This window comes from Pipistrellus kuhlii, unplaced genomic scaffold, assembly GCF_014108245.1.
Source record: "Pipistrellus kuhlii isolate mPipKuh1 unplaced genomic scaffold, mPipKuh1.p scaffold_m20_p_3, whole genome shotgun sequence".
NCBI classification, from domain to species: domain Eukaryota; kingdom Metazoa; phylum Chordata; class Mammalia; order Chiroptera; family Vespertilionidae; genus Pipistrellus; species Pipistrellus kuhlii.
In genome coordinates, this window is record NW_023425529.1 from 52,815,780 (window position 1) to 52,835,403 (window position 19,624).

The window sequence follows — 19,624 nt, forward strand, 5'->3', positions numbered from 1 at the left end:
GCAGGTCGCTTCCCCTGTGCTGGTCTCGGTTTCCTCACCTAGGAAAGGAGGATAATCACGCAGGATGTAAACAGCTGAGGACAGAGCCTGGCACTTAGTTAGAACCCAATTAGTGAGCTATTACTAATATTTAGGACATAATTAATACGTGGCATACCAGTTTCCCTTTCTTCAAAATGGGGATGACACTGCCTGCTCACCACCTCAAAGAAATATTAGGAAGACAAAGCAGAGGTTGGGGTAGGTTCTGCTAGGTTAGGTTCCAGAAGCAGGATGCTTTTCCAAAATAACGGCTCCTGCTCTAGCCAGTTTGGCTCAGTGGATCTAGAGTGAGTTCGATTCTTGTCAAGGGCACATGCCTGGGTTTCGGGCTCCGTCTCCCATGGGGAGTGTGTAGGAGGCAGCCGACCAATGATTCTCTCTCATCATTGATGTTTCTATGTCTCCCTCTCCCTTCCTCTCCGAAATAAATAAAAATACATTTAAAAATAAAAAACAAAATAGAGTAACGTCAAAATGGCCTCCCAGTCCTGATATATCCAGGCAAGTTGGGAGTGAACCTCTCGATATACAAGAGAATGCAACCCAATTTAAAGAATGCAACCCCAAGGCTGACGCAGGTGCATCCTTATTTCCCAGGAAGCTACTCAGGGGGTGGGGTGGGCTCGGGCTCCGCACTGCCCTCTGTGCAGCCTGGGCAGGTGGGGGGAGCCTCTCTGGACCTCAGGATCCTCATGATCCCAGGGCGAAAACAGGCCTGTGAGGATCCCAGTGGGCCAGGGAATGCGATGAGCTCTGGGTGCATTCAGCACAGTGCCTGGCACGGCTGAGGCCTGGCACAGCTGAGGCCTGGCACAGGCTGGGGCTGTTGTCAGGTGAGCCCAGAGGTGCTCCAGAGCCGGACTGTCAAAATCAGAACCTCCTGCCCCTAAATCTACTCAATTTCCCCAAAGGGGAGAAAACTCCTTAGATGTCTTTATACCCACATGAACTATTTAAAACACTGTAGTATACAAGTCATTGGGAACAAGCCGCTATTATTAGGACACAGGCTCAGCTTGGGATCGAATGGGCCTGTAGACCAGTGCTCACAGCCGAGGCTGCATGTTCAGTCACCCATGAGGGCTTTTAAGCAACCCTTTGGCCAGGTCCCACCGCGGAGCAATGAATCTGGACCTCTGGGGATGGGAATCAGGCACCGGGACCTTCTCTAGACTTCCCGGAATTGTCACCCACAGGATCAGGACAATTATAAGTTCTAATATCGTATTTTAGCTTCTGTTTCTTCATCTTCAAGAACAAAACAATCCCACTAAAAACAGAAGAGAACCCTGGATAAGGAAGGGTTATTCTGTTTCTGCCACTGTTGGTTTTCAATCAAATGTGAGCCCGCCCCCACAGATGACCAAGGTGAAGAACTAGGTAAAAAGAGAAAGTACAATACCCTCCCCCTCAACCTTTCGGGGTCCTAAGTACAGTTCATCATGAAGGTAGCTGGACTTCCCTCCATACTTAAGGTCTTGAATAATAAAGAATAAAAGGCCTGAGAGTTAAAACTGGTAACTTGATCGAAGAGTCTGTATAAATTAATGCCAGCTAACAATGAGTTACTGAACACCTCTCCATGCCAAGCACTGAGCTTGGTGCTTGCTTACAGTGCCTAAAACCGCCAAAGACTGACTTGTTTCACTTAGCATGATATTCTCCAGGTCCTCCATGCTGCCTCAAAGGGTAAGAGATCCTTTCCCCCCACCACAGCTGTCCACAGTATAAATGCACCACAGCTTTTTTATCCACCCATCTACTGATGGGCACTTGGGCTGTTTCCAGATCTTTGCTATTTAAAATTGTGCTGTTATGAACATAGGGTGCATACATTCTTTCTGATCGGTGCCTCAGGTTTCTTAGGATATATTCCTAGAAGTGGGATCCCTGGGTCAAATGGCAGATCCACATTTAATTTTTTGAAGAAACGCAGTGTAAGAGAAAAACAAAGTATGACCTGATCGCACTCATGTGGAATCTAAGTAACTAAATAAACTGATGAAGGGAGTGGACCCAGAGGCATGGAAGCATGGAACAGAGTGCGGAATCTCAGAGGGAAGGCGGGAAAGGGTGGGTAGTGGGAGGTAATCAACTGAAGACCCTGAATGCATAACCCATGGACATAGATAATGAGGTGCTGAAGGCCTGGGGCAGGGTAGAGGGGACGGGCAGGCTGGAGGGGGGTCAATGGGGGGGGGGGAAGGGACATATGTAATACTTTCAACAATAATTATTTTAAAAAAATGAAACTACTCCAAGACCTTACACACAAGAGTACTGAGGCTCAGAGGTGTTGAGTTCCTCTCCCCAGATCACACACATGTTAGTGACCCTCAGGCTAAATTGGACTTTCCCAGAAAACACACCAAAGAGATGTGATGTCAGGGCTGAGCTCTGGGTTTTTCTTATTCCAGCTGGAGAGACTCAAGGAGCCCATTGTTATCCACTGCCCGGTGCGGGAACAGCAGGCACTGGATGGAGGGGGACTTTTGGCAAAAGAGGGAGGAAAGTTTTCAGTGTGAGGTTAAAGGGCCAAAGGTGACCACGTGTGGACAAAACTGGCAGCTGCTGCACTAGACAGTCTACAGGGGCAAACAGAAAAGGCGGGGTGTGGTCAGAGTCCAGGGGAGCCTCTCCCACAGACAGCCGGCTCCTCAGGTCAGTTCTCACAGCTTCAGGGCCACCCCACTCTCTGCCCACCCGAAGGCCTGCCTGCTGTTCGTACTTCACTCCGGTCCACGTCTGGGCCGTGGGCCTGAGTCCATGCGTCCAACTCTGCCGTGGCTTCCGTCCTTCTCAACTGGGGAGGGCGAGAGGATCAGGACAGAGGCTTGAAGCCTGAGAGCTCCAGGACACAGAGGCTCTCGTGACCGGAGATTAATGAAAAATGACTCTTCTTTCACATCAGATCATCCTACGATTTCTGAAATCCTGATTAAATTTTTAAAAATAACTCCTGAAACGGATTACTCACTAGTTTTACAATAGTATAACCGGGCAGAGATCATATTCAAATAATTACTTGAAGCGTAGCTGAAAGGCTTAGAAAGACTTTTTAGAATAACTCTTATTTTGGGTCAACTCCTCTATGAATATTTATGAGGCCAACTGACAAAAAGATGAGATGAGGGGGAAAAAAAAAAATTCAAGCCCAATTAAAGGGCTTTCTCTAACACAGGGCAGTGTCCTCAGAAGATTGCCCTAAACATTGTTTTTTAAGCCATCCCTTCCCTGGCCATGTGGATTCTGCAAAGCTGAGAAGACAAGGCACCGGTTGTGTTGGACCCACCAAAAGGCTAAGCTCTGGGAGAGACAGAAAGACCACCAAGTACCCCAGATGCAGGAATCCTCCCTCCAGCACAGCTCCTATCGGTCCCTGGCCTCTGCCATCACGTGGGATGCTACAGTCACTGTCCCAGGACCTTAATATCACCCACAGCCCACTCCACTGAAGGACGTCCCCAGTCAGTTCTTCAATTGACCCAAACAGCCAGTCATTGATATGTGTGGTCTGTCTTCTGGAGAAACATGAAATAATTCCTGTCTCTCTTCTCCTTGAAGTTCTGCAAGTATTTGATGAGAGCTATCTCCACGTTTCCTCCCCAGTTCCTTCAGCTGTTCTTCCCAGGACCCAGGGCCCCATCTCGAACCACCCAGTCCCTGTCCATTCAAATATTCATTAACTAAGCACCAAGCACTGTGGTCGGGGCCATTGGGGGCGACCGAGCTTGTCTGCGTCCTCGGAGAAGGGCAGTCAGATCTGAAAACACTTAAGCTGTGGTTCACATCAGAAAGCAAGGGCTGCTGCTTTGAGATTGACTTGTTCCTCTTTAAATAGCTGCAGCTTATATTTGCATCATGTGCACGCGTCGGTATATGTGTGGTTTGGGGTCATATACTGAAATGATGAGTCAAAAAATTAGCACAAAAAACGCCGACCAAATCAAAGCCCGCCAGTCTGCGAGAAAACAGGCAAGAGTGGTTCACGGGCTCCTCTGGTTTATGTTTACACAACCGGTATGTCACTCTGAGCGGAAAACTCTGCTGCCCTCATTCATTTTATCTTGCTGGTTTCAGTCCATTGCTCCAATCCACCCAGAGACGTTTGAATTCATGTCCTCTCATCCAAAACACCAGCTCTCCTCCTATGCTGTGTCACGTTAAATTTGCTAAGTGGCTCTGCTATTTCCTCCATGATCTGGAAAAAACGTTAAGCAGAACCAAGTCCTCAGGGACCTTCCTCCAGGCCGAGCTAACCAGACAAGGGTGCATCAGTGTTCCCAGGAGGCACGCGGGTGAAAGTGTGTGCAATCTGAAAAATGATTCCCGTCTGGTGGAAAGGCACAGAAGAGAGATTCAACAGCAGAGTAGACAATGAGATATCAATATTAATGCTTAAATAGGAATGGGAGGGATTTAGGGTTTGAAAAGGCTGAAAACACTGATTCACATAGACACAGTGTCTATAGACGCTGGACATAGCTTTCCGGCCGCCTACAAAGCAACTTAGCTGTTCTCCGCACAGTTTCCTCTTCTTGACTGAAATACTAAAAGAAATCGTAAAGTTTCTTACTAAGTCAGCACATCCATGATCATCCAGCCCAGAAACCCCATCACAAAGGGGGAGATTCCCAAGTGAATGAGTGGCCAGTGAGTGCGTCTGAGCTGTGCCCGGATCGTACCCTCCCCAGTGGCTGCTGCTCCTCAGACCCTCCCCCTCCCCCCCAAGCCAGGGGCTCTACGGCTCCTCCTGCAGCCTCACCCTCCACACCTACACTCCACCGGCCCGATGCTCCTGCCCCCTTTTGGAATACTGTATTCTCCCACCTTCTCTGATGACGCCAATCGGTTCACAGATTGCCTTTCCACTCTTGCCCTTGGTGTTATTCTCAGGGACAGTTACCTGTGTTGATAGTGCCTCTGGAATCCTAACTTAGCAAACTCCTACCTGCTTCCCCGAGGGCCTTCGTCGCTGCTCCGGCAGCACCTGCCACGAGGCTGCCCAAGAACGCCCCGCCCTCAGAGATGCTGTCTGAGCCACGGGCTCACGCCTGCTGTGGCTCCCGGCCAGCCCCCCTCCTCACCCAGCCGTTCTAGCTTCCTTCTGGGGGTACCTGCTCCCGACCCCGCCTCCACGTGTGGCAAATCCTTTTAATACTTCTCTTGCTAGCAAGCCTGCCATTCCTTGCCTCTTGATCTTACAGGGAGAAGGGAACAATAGGAATTGAGTATTTGGTCTATTAACATGATACCAAAGACTGCCATCTCTACCTTCCAGATGCAGCATTGGAAAAGTGTTCAACGCCTTCACCGCCATAGTCCTGGCACCGTCTCCTGCCAACATACTGCAATGGCCCGCTGGGCCTCTAATAATCCGGGCCCGAGAGGATGGTGCCCAGACTAGGGAGAAGGCTGCGGAGGTGTTGAAAACTGTTCTCTCGTGTCCTGTACCTCTAGTCTCAGAGCAACCAGAGTAATTACTTTAAAATGTCAGACCGCGTCCCTACCCTCCTCCAACCCTCCGGTGGCTTTCCACTGAGGCTCTAAATAAAACCCAAGTAATGAAACGGCCTTCTGTAAAACCACTCTCCTCCCCCAAACTTCCTGTTCCCGTCTCTGCTGGATTTCCCCCCCATGGCATTTGCCTCCGCCTAACATTTCAAGTATTTTGCTTCTTTACTGTGTTTATTTTCTCTACTGCTCCCTGTTCACCCCCAGTCCCCCTAAGTTCTCTGTTTTGCTACCTGTGGTGCCCAGTGTCAATGGGTGCCTGTGTCTGACAAACATGCAACTATGTGGGCACTCCGCCCCCCAGGCGGCGGCGTCATCCTGCCCTCCCGAATCCCCTGCTCCATTTATGGGTTTGCAAAACGAAAGCAAAGCGCCTTCCTGTTTCCCATGGTGCCTTCTAAGCCTCGGGTGGGGTGCGCTGGCCACAGCTGATGCTCGCTCGCAGGCACGGCCCTCTCGGCCCCCGGGCCGGCTGCTCCCTGGGCTGTGACATGTGACCTTGAGCCCCGGGCGGCCACCTCACATCCTCACCCTCCTGGGGAGGTGCCACCCCCGGACTCCTCGGGGATGCCGAGTCTTGTCTCTGGCTCAGCTTTGTAAATTTTATCAGGAAAACCTTTGCTTATATTCTTAGCCTGGCCCAGAGGGCTGTGCTCAGGTCTCCCACACCATTTTTCTCTTAATCCACAGTCATCACTCCTCAGCATAAATGTCTCCATGGGCTTTCCACCATCTTAAAGTGTAACCAGAGACGGGGGGGGGGGGGGGGGGGGGGCACAATCTGACCTCTGCACACTGACCTGCCATCTTGTATCATCCCGCAGCGCTCGTGACAACAGCTTCCTTGCTGTTTAGTTAACGTGCCACGGGCCTTGGCCTGCTCTCTGCCTGGGCCGTGCCACCCCCAGGCCCTCCCTGGCCGGCTCCCGGGCATCACACAGCCTCCTCTGGCCACGGTGCTCCTGCTTCTCCTGCTCCAGCCCTTCCTGGCATGTAAGCAGCACAAACGAAAGCCATCTCGTTTATTAATTTGTTCATTTGTTTAAATTCTGCCCCCCTCTCCCCACCGAAAAACAGCTCCTGGCGGCAGGCACTGCGCTATGTCCTGGTATCTGTAACCGTGCCGGCACATTATGGATGCAAAGTCATTACTGGCTGAATGGATGAATGAAGGAATCAAAGCTGGCACTTCCTCCTTTGCACACAAGCTTCCCTCTAAAGACATAATGTAAATTCTCACTTCCCCATTCATTTTGTCTTCATAAGCTTTCCTGTGGCAGAGATTCAGGGCTGAATTCCACCAGTGACACCGTGGACTTCTCTTTCGTAATTAAGATTTTGGGTTCTCCACCCGGATGGTGTAGTTCAGTGGTTGAGCGTTGACTTATGAACCAGGAGCGCATGCCCGGGTTTTTGGACTTGATCCCCAGAGAGGGGCATGAAGGAGGCAGCCGGTCAATGGTTCTCTCTTATCACTGATGTTTCTCTCTCTCTCTCTCTCTCTCTCTCTCTCTCTCTCTCTCTCTCTCTCTCTCTCCCTCCCTCCCTCCCTCCCTCCCTCTCTCTCTCTCTTCCTTCCTCTTTGAAATCAATAAAAATATATTTAAAAGTTTCTTTGGTTTTTTTTTTTATCACCAACACAGGGTGGGGCAAAAGTAGGTTTATAGTTGTTCGTATGGAAAATAATGCAGTAATTAATAATGATGCCAGAATAAGTTCTGTGTTTCGCATAGTCACAACTGTAAACCTACCTTTGCCCCATCGTGTATATGGTAGTAGAAAGTCGTAACTTAGAAAAGAAAATAGCAGTTGTAACCTTGCCCACCACTTCCTCCGGATAACCCCAGAACGGAGGTTTTTGTTGCAGGGGGTCCCTCCTCCGTGTTAACTCGGGTTGAAGTCTCCATGGGAAGAACACGCGTCTTTGCTGGATTCCTCCCTTCCCAGCCAGAGGCACCCCGGCTCCCTGACCGCAGGCCATGCTCCGGCCTCCTCCACACAGATCACTGCCACCGCCTCCCGCTCTCCCGAGGCATGACCATCCATTAGGAAAAAAAAAAAAAATCCCAGGAACGCCACTCGTTTCCTTACGTCTTCATTTCCTCAGCAACGCTTCCAAGCCGTTCCAGGAGAACGTGGCCCTTTCTGGCAGCGGGGGCTGCCTGGTCCTGTCAGTCCGCCCGCCCCTGAGTCACATTCTTCCACTCGCTGACCTCTGGCTTCCTCCCCGGGAGCCTTCCTGCCTGGACTCCCCCCTCCTGGCGGCCCCGCTGGGCTCACTGCAGAGCGGGCCTGTCCTCATGTGAACCGGCTGTGAACTTGGGACAGTCCTGGACCTCGCTAAGCCCTGCTCTGGGGCTGCGTCCTCCGTGGAAGCTGCGGGGATGAGATGCATGTGTCTGGGGAAGTCTCTGCGACGGACACGACACACTATTTAACTAAGGTGACCAGACATCCCGCTTTTTAACAATTTGTCTCGCGTCCTGCGGCGTTTTTTTTAAAAAAAAAAGTCCCGATTTTTGGAAGATTCTTTTAAATCGGGACCGTTTTAAAACGCCGCGGGACAAATTGTTAAAAATCAGGACTGTCCCGCCAAAAGCAGGATGCCTGGTCACCTTATATTTAACCGTAGGTGGTGGCCATGAAGGTCCGAGGGCCTCAGTCTCTCCCCCGCCGCAGACGGAGAGCAGAGAGAGCTGGTGATCACAGCAGGAAGGCAGCGCATCCCCACAGGAAACCTTCCGCCCAGCGCCCGGACACCCCATTCACCCTTTCTCCTGTCACCGCGGACATGAGGCGTGGAGGACAGCACAGTGCAGCGCGTCCAGAAAAGTCCACGGCCCTGCTCCCCGGGGAAGACCAGCGTCCCCGAAGGATTCCCAGAGCTAACGGGGTGCCTGTGGGCTGGTCTGAAATAAGTCAGAAAGGAGACTTTCCCCCTCAGGCAGACGCTCCGAACCTCTAGGAGGGAGGTAAAGCCACAGGAAGTTTCATTTTCTTCAGCAGAAACCAAGCCCCAGGCAGGCAGAGGCCGCTGCATCCTGGCTGAGCAGGGCTGCATGGATGGGGACGGCGGGAGAAGCTTCGAGGCCTTTGGCTCCCACCTCTGCCTCCTACAACCCAGTCTGAGCAGAAGCACGAGTCCCCGGAGGCCGGGAGGGAACACTACCCAGGCCCGGCCGGTCGGGAACAGACACGTACGTGGAGCCCACATGCCACTCGTGGCTTTTAAGAGCTTGGCACGACCCCAACGGAGCCATTCACCGAGTCCTCAGAGGCCCTCCCGACGCCTCTGTCCACACCCCGCTCCCAGGCCTTCCTGGAAAAAGCAACACCGGGTTGGCAATCACCTCATGCTTCCTCTTCCTGGCCAGCCATCTGCAGCTCCAAAGGAACCCCACACAAAGCCCAACACCGCTCAGTGCGGGGGCTGCTTCCTGCCCCTGGACGCGCCCCGCAGCGGGCGGCCCCTCCCTCTCGCCGCACGAATGTCCATGCACACTGTTTCTTTAAGGGCAACGCCAGAGACCTGGGTCTTTTATTAAGTCTATCCGTCTCCCCCCCCCCCACCCCAATTTAATGTCCTGGTTTCAAAGATTCACAGTTAAGAAATCCCTTGAAATGTCTTACATTTGTCTTGGGGGGTCAATTTTAAAAAATTTTATTGAATTTATTGAGCTAACACTGGTCCGTAAAATTATATAGATTTCAGTGTACAATGCAATAATATAACATTCCTATGTGATATTGTGTGTTCACCATCCAAAGTTAAGTCTTCTGTCACCATTTATCCCCTTTACCTTATTCTACTCCCCCCCCCCCCCCCCCCCCCCCCCCCCCCCCGTCTCTGGTAATCACCATACTGTCCTCTGAGTCTATGAGTTGTTGTTTTTTTGTTGTTGTTGTTCGTTTTGTTTTTGGCTATTAAGCCTTTTTTCACCCAACCCCACAACTCTCCTCCCCTCTAACAGTTGCCAGTCTGTTTTCTGTGTCTGTGAGTGTTTCTATTTTGTCTGTTTATTTTGTTCATTAGATTCCTCATGAGTGCAATCATATAGTATTTGTCTTTCTCTGATTTATTTCACTTAGCATAATAATCTCCAGGGCCATCCATGTTGTCACAAAGATAAGATTGATTTCTTTCTTTTCTTTTTTTTCTTCTCTTTTCTTTTTTTTCTTTCTTTCTTTCCTTCCTTCCTTCCTTCCTTCCTTCCTTCCTTCCTTCCTTCCTTCCTTCCTTCCTTCTTTTCTCCCTTCCTTCCTTCCTTCCTTCCTTCCTTCCTTCCTTCCTTCCTTCCTCCTTCTTCCTCTTCCTCTTCTTCTTCTTTTAATAGCCAAGTAGTATTCCATTGTGTAAATGTACCACAGCCTTTTTATCCACTCATCTATGGATGGGACCACATGGTAAGTGTAAACACTGTGTGTGAGATGTTTGTGTGGACACAGGGTTACCAAGAATGACACTTTTCTTACCATGTCAAACACTGCGAGCTCTGCTCTCACCAGTCTGCTGTCCCAGAGAACGGACCAGTGCCTGGAGAGTGAGCACTGTGGCCTCCTGCTGTCAACCAGAGTCTCTGGGAGGAGCATAATCGCCAAAAACAAGGGTCTGTTTCTGTTCCTCAGTTTATGTTGTTCATTATTTCCCTTAGACGAGTGAGGTCATGCGATACTAGAAATACACTTATAAGAACTAGGTTTTCACACTGAGAAGGTCCACAGAGGTTCCGATAACCCACCTTCTCGGGCTTTTATCTCTCTTAACAATATGGTAGGTGCGCAAGGCCCCTGTAGGATTGGGTTTAACCTGAGGCTTGGCTTTCAGGTTGTTTGGTTAGAAATAAATTCGGACTAAATCTTCACACGTAAGTGCCCAGAGGTTCACAGGGCGAGCTGAGGCCACCCGGAGGGGCTAAGCACCATGGGAGAGGGGCTCGTTGCCCAGGACGAGCAGGAACGAGAAACCAGCCAGCCGGATGCCTGGTCTCTGGACCTGTCCTGTGTGTCTGTCCTGTGCCTGGCGGTGGGCACAAGCATCAACAGGAGAAAGAGGCTCTGCTGGACTCTGGCCCACTGATGGCACCTAAGTTTTCACGCCTCATATTCACTGCCAGTCCAGCCCACGGCCCCCTCTGGACTCAGGCCCACGCAGGCGGGCAGAGGCTCCCAAGCAACAGACAGCAGGAAGATAAGCAGGCGGCAAAAGACACAAACCTGTTAAGGGGCCGAGCCGTCCAATGCTCTCCAGCCAATGAGTTCTGCGAGCAGCGGCTCACATCCACCCTAAGAATGCCTCAGGCTGCCCAAGGTCAGCGGGTAAGGCTACACAGGGGTCACGAGAAAGCCTCGCTGTGGGTGAGCTTTGGAATAAAACTGTAACCACCCGTGTCTGGCCCTGCCCTGCACCTGACTGTGAGCTCCAGGAGGGCAGGGAGTTTTCAGCGCCTTTACATCTCCGATGTCCAACACAGCGCCCGACCCACGGTAAAGACAGGTAACCCCACAGCCCTGCATTCCGTCCTGTAAGCTACCGACACAACCCGAGGCCTGGGCTACCCGGGAGGCTGGGGAGCCGGTTTAGTCCCGGTGGAACCAGAGCCCAGGCTTCGGCAGTTCCCCTGCCTTTGCCAGAGAGAGACGAAGAACGGAAGTGCACGTGTCCCAGGCGTTTCCAGTTCTTTTGGGAAGATCTGCAGTCAGGTTTTCAGCAGGGAGCAGGCGTGGGCCTGCTGGGAAGAAGCCCGCAGGCAGGAGGAACATGATGGTAGGTAGGACGAGGTCCTTCAGGTTCGGAACAGCGGTTCTCTGACTCTCGTATGTGGATTCCTGGGTGAAGCAGGGGCCTTAAACCAGCAACCCGGCTGATTCTGAGGAAGATGCTCCCGCAGGCTACGGGGGGGGGGGGGGGGGGGGGGGGGGGGAGTCAGGACCTCTGTGGGATGTTCCACCTGAAATCAGCAATGCTGGGTTTTCCTGCTCCGAGCCCCAGAGGCCAGGGAAGGGGAACTTTCCCAAGTCTGGTAAGATCGCCCTCTGAGGCTGGAGCGTGTGGGCTGGACACAGGAGCCCGACGCCCTGGCAGAGCGGCGATGAACCTGGAAACCCGTGGGAGTGCTGGAGCGCTCACGTCTCTGGAATTTCCTTAAAAACAGGATCTTATTATAAATAGGCCTTCCAATACACGGTCAGCCTCACAGCCCTGCCCCTGGTGTGGGTGTGTGCCCCTTCCGCCCTTCACAGAGGGCAGAGGCCTTCCGGCGGGAGCACTGAGCTGCTCACCGCTGCCCGCGGAGCAGGCCACTCCCAGGCCCCAGCAGCCGCCTCCAACGGTCAGCGGGCCCCGCTGGCTTCCTGGAAGTCAGGAGCAATACAGTTTCTGCCTATAAATCTAGTCTGAAGAAGCGCAGGAGCGAGGGAAGCAGATCTGTTGGAATTTATGACTAAATAACTAAAACAAAACAGAATCTAGGGCTTATGAAAATGGGTTTAAAGAGATAGCCACACGGGTGTGCAAGAGTGGGTGGCTGTGTAAGAGAGAGGTTGGGATTACCTTGAAAAATAATCATCTCAACACACATTAGGTTTAAATCTCCTGAGGCAAGCTCAGATTTTGCTGACCCTTTCTCTCTCTGTAATCTCTCTCTACGAAACCCTAACATGCAAATAGACACAACGGCGGAGCAACCAAACAACCGGTCACTGTGACGTGTGCTGACCACCAGGGGGCACGTATGTATGTGACAAGCATCGGCAGCAGGTGGCAGAGTGCAGAACATGGCGGGCGTTGGCTGTGGCGGGATGGTGGAGCAGGTGAGCAGAGCCGCCAGACCAAAGAGCCAGGGGCGCCGGTCGCTCTCATCGGGTTACTGAACTGGTGGTTACTGAAAATTCTTTGCTCTGATGCACCCTGGTCCCACCTGGCGCTGGAGCCACCCATCACACCCACAGCCAGTCCCAATCGCTTGGGGCCAGCAGCGGGTGCGAGCAGTGGCTGCTGGCCCCGATCACTCCTGAGGGCTTCTCCACCTCCCTCTGCACCTGAGGACCAACCAGGGCAGCAGCCACCACTTGCATCCACTGCTGGAGTCAGCCTCAATCAGTCTGCACCATCAGCGGATGTGAGTGGGGCTGGCACCATCAGTGTGTGGGAGCGGTGGTGGCGGGAGTGGGGCTGCTGGCAGACGGGGGACCGGGGGCCGTGGTGGGAGGGGCCGGGCAAGGGCGTGGAGGATGGGCCGAGACCCACCTCGTGCCCATCGCAGCCTCACTGCCCACAGTTCCTTTCAAGGTGCATGAATCCGTGCACTGGGCCCCTAGCATCTAACAATGGTATTACTAGACACATATAGCATTTCATGCTAGGCTTTGTTCAATGCCCTGGCCATACTGACTCATGACATCCTCTTATTAGGCATTATCATCAGCCCCATTTGTAAGTGGGAAAACTGAGGCAAGAAGAGGTGACATCATTTGTCTAAGACCTACTTGGGCTCCGTCCCAGCCGGCAGCCTGGCTCCCTATGCACGTTCTTACCCACTCCTCCATGTGCAATATGCACAGGGATGCAAAGCGGATTGGTGAGTATAAAACGCATGGCCCCTGGGTTCCTTGGCCCAAAGGACCCTGGCTATTTTTAACCGGGATTTTCCCAAGCACATGCCATCCTTACAATTCTCTGGAACGCTTGGAGCTCAGTCAGCACCACACATGGACTTACAACCCCAAACAGCGGTTGCTGGGGGTGTGAACGGGCACCGACAGACGCCGAGGCTATTCCAAGGGTCTGAGGGCGAGAGGAAGGCTGGGAGGTGGTTCGGCCACGTCAGGAATGATGAATTTACAGCCACTGTTAACGCAGGGAGAGGCGAGCGGACGATCGATGGGGAGCCAGCCGGCTGGGCACCTCCTTTCTCTCTCCGCTGCGGGGCCTGACAATGCCGTCTGTCTGGGTTTGCAGCCATTTGTAAAGACCTCAGAGCTCCGGGCCTCCCGGGCAGAGCGGCGGGAGGAGGCTGGGAGCTCCGAGTCATCCATCACTGTCGGGAGATGTGCTGCACACAGCAGGCAGGCCTTCTCCCCCGCTGCTCCTGCAGCCAGAGCTGCAAAAGCTTGAAAAGATGCAGAACATGCACATCGCAAACAAACATCCATCATCTGGGCCCTGGGCCCGGGGAGGCCCCTCCCACAGGAGGCCCCGCGGCTCTGCCTTCGGCTCCAGGAACTGGGAAAAGGGGGGTGGGTAGGGGAGGGGACTTTTTTGGGTGCCTGACCCAGCCAATCCCCGTCCTGGACAATCTGTTGAGGTTTTGGGGTTAACATTCTGTAAAATGACCTCCACGCCCCTCCTTCCTCTACAAAGCCAGATCTCCCGGTTGCTGCCAAGGTAGCTCGTAATCATTAAATTATGAAAATACAAGTGGCTGGGAGGAAATTAATCCCAGGTTAACTGCAGAGAGGCCTGCTTTCTGGCGAAGTCATTATAAAATTAAAACGTGTTATTTCTCTGGTGAGTCTGAGAAGCCTCCCGCCAGGCCCGCGGCTCCACAGGAGGCCCGGACTCGCCAGGGCGGGGCTGGGAGGGCCTCCGTGGCCGCACCGCGGGCCACAGGCACCTGCAGGCGCGTTCCCAAAGACGGGGTCTGGAGTGATTAAACACCAAAAGCGGGAGAAGGGCAGGGTATGCGTTTTCCAATTACTCTTTAAAACTCAGGAGTCGGGCTGTTAGAAAACGCAGGCTTTCCCGGTTAAGACTAATAATGCTGAGCTAATTAGACCCACAGGCACGGCCAGCGTATAAATCCAGACCCCAAAGAGGGACACTATCCCTTTAAAAACCGCCTGGGGATCCGGGGAGAAGCTAATGAGGAGCGTGGGTTGGGGCTGCGATATCAGCTGGCCCTCTGGAGGGCAGGGCCCGGGGTTTCTGTAACAGGGCTTCTGTGCCTGATTCAATAAATCAATTTATATTAAACGTGGCGCGGCTCCGGCGCTGGCTTCACGCAGCCTGCCTGGCGGTGCGGTCAGCGGGCGCTGAGAAGAGCAATAAAGAGCAGGATGGGAGCTGGATTTGCAATATTCACACAGTGCGGCCCAGCAGCTCTGAGCTGCTCTTCAGAAAAACGCCTGGCTTGTTGGTGAGCAGCCCCACGCCCCGGGCTGCGGCAGAGGAAGGGAAGTACCAAGGGCCAGGGGAGGGGTTGTTGCTGACCGAGGCCAAGGAAATGGGTGTGCCTGCTGACCCCTGAGTGACCCTTGGAGACGAATCATCCCTAAACACAAGGACTGAGGCCCCTGAACATGAGAGAAGTGGTCACTCCACCCCCCAGGTGACACCAAGTCCAGCAGTGGTGGGGCCAGAAGCCAGAGATTGTGGCCACACCCATTCTTCCTGGTGGCACTCAGCTGCCCTTTAAAAAGAATCCTCACCGGAGGTCATGTTGAGAGACAGAGAGAGAGAGAAGAAAAAAACACACACAAGAAAACAAGAACACCAATCAGTTGCCTTTCATATGCACCCTAACATAACTGGGGCTAGAACCAGAAACCTTTTGGTGTGAGGGACCATGCTCCAACCAGCTGATCCACCTGGCCCAGGCAGCTTCTTTTCCTTTTCATTTTTTTTAAAACAACTTCTTTGCTGTTGGGATGTTTAGCTACAGCCGGCTCCTTGCACCGTCCTCCAGCCCACCTACTAGGTGTACCGGTTAATAATGAAGATTTTGTAATCAAAGAAAACACGTAATTTCAACAGAAACATCAAAAGTGCTTTTTTCAAAGTAATGTCCATCGCTAGCTACACATTTACCCCATCTTTCAGGTAATTTGTGGATACCGTCCCAATAGAACTTTCCTTGTTCTGAGGCAAACCATTCAGAGACCCAGTTTTCCACTTCTTCGTATGTTTTGAAGTGCTGCTCAGAAAGTGCGTGTGCCATTGATCAGAACAAGTGGTAATCTGAAGGAGCAAGGTCTGGGGAATATGGGTTAATACTTCCCAGGCAAGATCTTTTAACATGTCTTTAACTGGTTTTGAAGTGTGTGATGGTGTGTTATCATGAAGCAAAATTACTTTTCCGTGTCTTCTGGCACATTCTGGTCGTTTCATGATCAAAGTGTGGTTCAAACTGATTATTTGTTGTCATTAGTGATCAGTATTAATGGTTTCACCTGGTTTTAGAAGCTATAATACACCATCCCTTCCTGATTCCACCGAACACAGAGCATTGTCTTCTTTCTGAAGCGATTTGGCCTTGCAGTCAATGTTGATGGTTGACCTGGATCAACCTATGATTTTGTACATTTGGGATTCTCAAAATAAACCCACTTTCGATCATCAGTCCTAATTCGATGCAAAAAAGACTTTTTTTGTGCCGTTGAAGCAACATTTTACTGGTGACTTTTCGGTTTTCCATTTGTCTTTTGTTCAGTTGATGTGGCACCCATTTTCCTTCCTTTAAAATCTTTCCCATTGCTTGTAAACGATTGGAAATTGTTTGCTGAGCAATGTTTAATCTTTCTGCAAGTTGTTTTTCAGTTTGACACGCATCTTCATCCAATAATGCTTGTAATTGTTGGTCTTCAAACTTTTTCGGTTGAGCTGGTCATTCTTTTTCTTTCACATAGAAATCATCACTTTTAAAGCTTTTAAACCAGTGTTCACAAGTATCTTGAGACGGGGCATGTTCACCATAAGCTTCCTGAAGTATTCAGCAGCACTTTTCTTCAAGACAAAGTAATGAGTTAAAACTTCCCACAAATGCTCTTTTTTTGGCACGAAATTCACTATTTTTAACCGTAAAAGTAATCTGATGTTAACACCTTCAGCAGTCAATACAACAAAATAGCATACATATAAAATATCATATACACACACACACGTGTGTGACTCCATCTATTGAAAAAAATCCGCCTTATTAACCGGTACACCCGAAGACGCACACCCTTGTGTTATGCCGGTTGAACCTGTTGGGCTGAAGGATGTGTTCTGCACCGCTCTGTCCACTCCGGGGGCCGCATGTGCCTGCTGAGCAGCAGAGACGGGGCCAGCGCACCTTGGGAAAGGAATGTCTGTGTTATCCAACTTGAACTCTGGAAGGCCACATGTGGCCAGTGGCTGCCATGCCAGAGAGCACAGAGCAGAACAGATTTCTGTGCTGAAAGGAAAAATGACGTAGCTGACCCCGCTCTGCTCCCAGTGGAAAATCCTAATTTGCTCTTGGTTTTAAGGGAAACTCAGGAGGGAAAATTACCCTGCTGAGTCATCAAGTCGGAATCATAACGAGCGAGGGCTGCAAGAGATAAAAACGAAAGGAATCTGCCTATGGGAAGCTCTTTCTCGAAGCCCCGAAAGGCAGGCCCAGCCCATCCCCCACCCGCCTCGGCGGGCAGCAGCGAGGGGCAAAGGGAGCATCTGACGAATAAAGGAGAGACCGAGGCCCAGGATCTGCCAGGGCCCAAGAGTCTTGGCAGAGCGAGGACCAGCGCCGGGGAGCCTGCCTCCCAAAGCCGGGAGCTGGTGAGAAGCCAGGCTTGTGCCCTGGAATAAGACCATCGCAGGCCGTTGGAAAGGCTTTGCTTAAAGAAAGGATTCGGGTGTGCTTTACTCATAACCGGGACCATCTGGAAGCAATCTTGCGTTCACACGATGGACTTCTCTTCCTCTTTGGCCCTCGCTCGCTCTATAAATCCCAGCAGCCCAGGAACAGCTGCCGGAGCTGCTGGCCCGGAGCCAGGGGTGAAGAAGCTACAGCCCCTCCCCCCTCCCCGGAAACCCCTCCCCCCTTGCTCTTCAGCCCACGTGGCCGGACAAAGAGCACCAAGAACACTGACCGTACACAAGAGCCACATCCCGGCAGGCCGGGGAGGGGGACCTGCGGCCACAAAGCCGGCCCTGAGAAACGGCTGTTCAGCTCCCCGACACAGATGCTTGCCAGCACGTTATGGCCTGAGCAGGCTCCTAGGGCTGCGGGCGGGGACACAGCCTCCCAGTGCCAGCCGGTGGGCACCACACGGCCGCAGCTCAGGCACACAGGGCTGGGGAGGAGGGCACTGGCTTGCGTGGAGTTCAAGGCCGATTCTGGCCCCAGGACCAATGACACCAGGCACAGGAGGTGAGAGCGGGGCCCCAGCGGGGACTAACTTAGCGCTGGGGGCTCTGCGATGAAAACGCCTTTACACATCAAACCACCGGGCACACTGTCTGAGGAGCGGCGGGAAGGGAGGTGGGGGAGGCAGGGAAGAGACTGATCTCATCAGGAAGGTCCGGTGACAATAGGCTTTTGTCCTCTGTACAACCTGGGCCTGCCACGCGGGCCCACAGACCCTGAGAGAGAGAAGGCGGGAGGGAAAGGATGCAGGCCAGGAGGCAACAGAGGCATCCTTGACGATGAGACAAGGCTTCCTGGCGTCCACATCCTCTCCTACACTTCCTCCCGCTGCAGGCACGCCGGGGAGCCTGGCAGGATGCTCCTCTCCTAGAGCAGGCGGTTCTCCTAGGCATCGGAGAGCTGGTTCTGTGGTAAGGTGACCAGACATCCCGCTTTTTGGCGATTTTTAACAATCTGTCCCGCGTCCCACGGCCTTTTAAAAAAGTCCCCAAATTGGGACTTCTTTAAAAGGCCGTGGGACGCGGGACAGATTGTTAAAAATCGGGACTGTCCCGCCAAAAGTGGGACATCTGGTCACCTTATTCTTTGGGGATCTTTTCCACCATGGCACCCAAACCCACACGCGGGTTCTTGGTGGCGTGTGTGAAGCACCGTGTTTCAATCTGGCTAACTTTTCTACCGGGTCAGAGTGAGACTAGAAAATTTACTGCCCGAGGATCAACATGCTGCTCCTCAGATGCTTCGTCTCACCCTCTTGAACCCTGGTGGACAGAGGTCCCCTGCTCAAATGCATGCCACAGCTCGAAAGGGGATGATGATGCAGTGTCTTGCCCTGGAGGAAAGCTAACAGGGGCTCTGGTTCAGAAAGAGCCGTGAACCCGTGCCGGAAACCTGGGTTCTATCCCTGTGCTGACGCTCATGCACTGGTGGGCGCTGAGGAAATAGCCTGCTCCCTCTGGGCCTCAATGTGCCCACCTGCAAAATGGGCACGAGGACAAGGAGCCACTCCGCACCTGGCAGGTCAGCACAGCAGCGAGCCATGCACGGCCGGCCCTCCACACCTGCGGGCTCCCAGCTGCAAACTGTTTCCGACCTGCAGCCAGTGGCATTCGCGGATGAGGAACCTGGGGAGGCAGAGGGCCCGCTGAGTATCCCCTGGGAAAACCTGCTGTACGTGGGCCTGCGCAGTTCAGACCCGTGTTGTTCAGGGGCCGACTCCACTCTCAAGCTCTGAGGGGGAGGAAAAGCTACCGATCCTCATCTCCTTTACCGTGGAACTGCCGGCTCAGAAAGCCAGCCAATTTGGTCCCATTTTTTTAAAACCTAAAAAGTAACAGCTACATCTGAGGTTTTCTCTTAGAGTCTAAAACGTTTTCAAAGGAATTCCTCAGAGCTGGGGGAGGGAGTTTACGTACACCGTGGTCTAAACTGGCTTTAAACTTCCCAGCGTCTTCCAACAGAGATGAAAAGAGCTCTCCTTTACCTTAAACATCATTTTCATTTTATATATATAATATATATATATTATTGATTTTTTACAGAGAGAAAGGGAGAGGGATAGAGAGCTAGAAACATCGACCAGCTGCCTCCCGCACACCCCCCACCAGGGATGTGCCCGCAACCAAGGTACATGCCCTTGACCGGAATTGAACCTGGGACCTTTCAGTCTGTAGACTGACGTTCTACCCACTGAGCCTAACTGGTTTTGGCTTAAACATCATTTTTCAGATCAAAAGTGAGCCCAGGTAGGAAGCAGAGCAAAGATGTCTGTACACCTCTGCTCACGGCCAAAGCCACACAGAGAGGGAAGGACGCTGACAGAGTCCACAGGTCCAGTCTGAGGAGCCACTCCCAGTCTTGACCCCTCAGTGATGCCGTTTCCGGACTGCTTCTGTGCCGAGGGCCACGCTAGCACTGTGTGTGTGTGTGAGAGAGTGTGTGTGTGTGTGTGTGTGTGAGTG

General features: G+C 52.3%; 1 protein-coding gene across 1 annotated transcript in view; it reads right to left on the reverse strand.

Annotated features, from left to right (window-relative positions):
* PPM1H (protein phosphatase, Mg2+/Mn2+ dependent 1H) overlaps positions 1-19,624 on the reverse strand; it is a 226,381-nt gene that overhangs the window by 39,221 nt on the left and 167,536 nt on the right. The window lies entirely within an intron of this gene.